We start from the raw sequence: 3722 nt of genomic DNA, 5'->3' as shown, positions 1-3722 counted from the left end.
CTAACGGTCTTCTCGGACGTAGGACCTTAGGTATGTACCCTAAAACATTAGAATTTGCTTAAAAGTAAAAAAGATGGCTGTGTGTGTGTGTTTCTTTGTATAAGCAATTTTCAGTCTGGTAGAGTCTCAGCCCAAAGGACTCTAGGGGTACTTTCCCTTCAACCAGAATTGGCGACTCCACTGGGGACAACATTCTTGTTGTTCCTAGTTTGGGTAGTCCTCAAGCCAATCTAGGCTCAGTGCCTCTGTTTGTTGGTTCTGACTGTTTGATATTTTCTTGAACTCCAAGCTGTTCCAGTTTTTCAGTTTGTGTTTTTTATTTTTCTTGAAACACTTCATATACGCACTTTTTCTGGATTACAGAAGCGTATGTACGCAAGTTGCACTAAGTAAACCCGCGTATACGCAGGTTTCCTTAGTTACAGTCGCGTGTACACGCATTCTGCAAATAATTGCAGGCGCGTATATCACATAATTTTCAAGATTTATAATTTTTCTTTTGGCTGAATGTCTATCTGGTGGTTTGGGTCAGTTTAAAGCAGTCAATTCCCAGTGACAGTTCTCTGTTTAACAGGGGGCATCTTGTTTCGAACTCTCTCTAGGAGTGCTAGTCTTGTTTTTCGTTGATTGCAAGCGTCATTGATTTTTGACACACAAGGTTTCTGTTTAAGAATCTTGATTGCTCTGTTTCGGCAGAGTGGGAAGATTGTCTTAAAATCTTTGTGTCCATTTTGTTTTCATGACATTTGTGTTTGCTTAACGAAATCATTTTTATGACCATTTGCTCCTTCGTTTCGGGAAAGTTGTTTGTTACCATTTCCTTGAAACTTGTCTTTTGATTTCTTGGACTTTCATTGCTGCTTTTGATTGTCAAAAGCGACTTCGAACACATTTTATTTTTGTTGAGTTCTCATCATTTCATTGGTGTCAATTCACAAAAGTGTTTGGTTGTTTGTTTATCAATCATTGGTGTCAGTATTTTTGAGAGTTTTTCCTTTGAAAAAGACTTTTTGGTTTGATTGAAAGAAAATCTTTTGAAAGTTTTTGAGTTTCGCTTTCTTAAACTTGCTTCTCATCTGATTTCCTTTTTTTTGCGAAGTGAAAGTGCTTTGTTTTTTATCTTAAAACTTGTTTTTATTGTTTGGACGAAATGATTAGTAACAAATCATCTTCTATCTAAGCATTTCAGTGGCAAGACAAAATTTGGTAAAGCAGCAACTTTCCTTCTTTGTTTTTAGAGTAGTCTTTGAATTGTGCATCCACATTTAGTTCTTGCATTAGGGAAAGATTTGCATCTCTTTTTAGGCATATTTAGTTTTGTTAGTTTTTGTGAGTGTGGAGTCTGAAAAGAAAAAGGAAAATTTTTTGTTTATATTACAAGTGCCTTCTGAACCTCATAGAAATTGCTATTCATCGAAAACAAAAGTGCATGTGCATGTAGCTAGGTTTTATTAATTTCTTTTGCGTCCATAAAACACCACAAGTTTCACCTACATTACCTTTGACTTAAAGAACAGCCTAATAAAATCAAGCGCTTAATTAAAATCCACTAGAACTTTTTGTTTTAGTTATTACACCAACAAGTTTAGGATTTTAGGGCCTTGGATTAGGCGAGTGGAGAGTTAACTCTCCAAGGCCACACAAAACGTCAAACATAAGAGTCTGATTAAAGAGAGTAAATCCAATAGCGTTAGGGAGACCAGGAAGACTCCGGATCTGGGAGTTAAGCACGAGGGTCTGTGAAGACAGGGAAGAGAGATACCCCCTCTCCTACTTGTCCGAACTTACCTCACGACTGTTCCGCCTGGCTTCTGCGACGAGTTGGTACCCATAGTTGCCTCTCCTAGGGATCTGCATAGGTGGCTGCGGAGGGGAATCCCGTGGCACCTGAGGTCGACGTTGTATCACTCTCGACAGTACTTCCGGAGGGCACCCTTGCGAAGCTTGGGGGCTTGCACCGGCGCAGACTGTTGTTAGGAGGTCAGCGTAACTTCCTCTGATACCTTCGCTGATAGGACTGGGCCCTCATCATCCCAGACTATCCTCGGAAGGCCCTTTGATTCACTTTCTCGTATTTTGGTGTCCGGTCTCAATCACCCGGAGCGGAAATACTTGAAAGTTGTTTGACTGGCTGTATCTTTAGGAACTTTTTAGTGTGTGCTCTGTGCTCCTAGTTGGCCTAGCTTTTAATTTTTTGAGTCTTTAGATAAGATCATAACAAAAAATTCAAAGTGGCTGACCGGTCTCCTAGACGGTCTCGAAGACTTCGTGGTCTCTCGCCACCTAGTTTAGAGCCTTCTCCTAGAAGGCGCAGAGGGAATACTACCGGTGGGGTCCGTCCCACGCCGGCTGACGCATCGGGGATTGATCCTCCTCTCGGGGATATTAGCGGCCAAGCAAGGCCTGGTACTTTTGAACAAGAGAGGGACGCTCCAGTCTTTTCTCAAGTTCGCTTTCAAGCGGAGGATAACGTAGAGGTAGAAGAACTTTCAGAATCATTAGTGATTCCAAATTCTCCACTACCATCTAGTTACCCAGACGTATTGCAATACGTTGGGCCTCCATTATATAGACCAGCGAGTCCAGGTTACGCTACGCGCTTACCATTTATGATCACTACTGGAAGCATGGCTTCCACAAGTGCTGCGACTATGCAAACCCCAACATCGGTGCAAGGGGGAGGAACCATTTCCATCCCCTCCGCTTCCTTGTTCGGATCGTTTGCTAGCACATCTTTGGTTGGGTCTACCTCCATTCCGTCCACGAGTGGAAATGCCCAAACCAATGCTTTTAGTACTGGTTCCTTCCTTTTTGGCACCCAATCACAGGGTATTCCGTCAGTTCCGTTCAATGCCGCTACGTCCATGATGGGCGGATCGGCTTCATTTCAGGGTTTTCCTTTTGGAAGTGGTCATATTCCACATTCCAACCCAACGGTAGGATCCATGCCTTTTTCTTCAATAGGACAAAGCAGCAATCCTTTCCAAGGTTGGAATAACCCTGGGGCTAGTAACGCAGGAACTGCGAATCCATTCATCGGTCAACAAGGAAGTAGGCCGTATTCCACGGTTAGCATGTTTCAAAGTATTCCTCCCCTCGCTTCGGCTTGGAACCCATATCAGGGGTTATCGACTCCTTACAATTCTATAGGAGGAAACTTTGCAAGCTATGGAGCTTATACGGCAGGAGTTGGTCAAACTCCGAATTTTGCTGGACCACAAGGCTTGCCCTTTGGTTCAGCTGGTTCTACTGGTCACTTGGGGCAGCCTGGTGCCTCTCAAATCCCAGGACAATCTTTTCAGAACTTGGGGAGTTCTGCCCAGTCTGGGTGGAATCCCCTAGGTCCTCCTAGGCTTCCATTTCTGGCAACGTTAAACTTGCCAGATCTCACTAAGCTAACGAACGACCCTATCAGATACAATCCAGCCTGGCCTCCGGTCCCAACCAAACTCCCTTCGGACATCCCAAAATTCGAAGGGAAGAGTGGTGAAGATCCGGGCGATCATGTAACCACATTCCATTTGTGGTGCTCATCTAACTCCCTCATCGAAGATTCGGTTAGGTTGAGACTTTTTCAGCGCACCTTGACTGGTAATGCGGCTAAATGGTACATAGAGTTGCCAGGGGGCAGCTTTACATCGTTCGCAGACTTAGCTAATATCTTCTTGAATCACTTTCAGTTGCCTGTCCGCTATGATGCCGGAACTGAACTTCTGGCTACC

The sequence above is a fragment of the Pinus tabuliformis genome, chromosome 2_2 (genome assembly GCF_031772625.1).
Source record: "Pinus tabuliformis cultivar Carrire ecotype Pingquan chromosome 2_2, CPIR1, whole genome shotgun sequence".
NCBI classification, from domain to species: domain Eukaryota; kingdom Viridiplantae; phylum Streptophyta; class Pinopsida; order Pinales; family Pinaceae; genus Pinus; species Pinus tabuliformis.
This window is presented reverse-complemented; position numbering follows the sequence as displayed.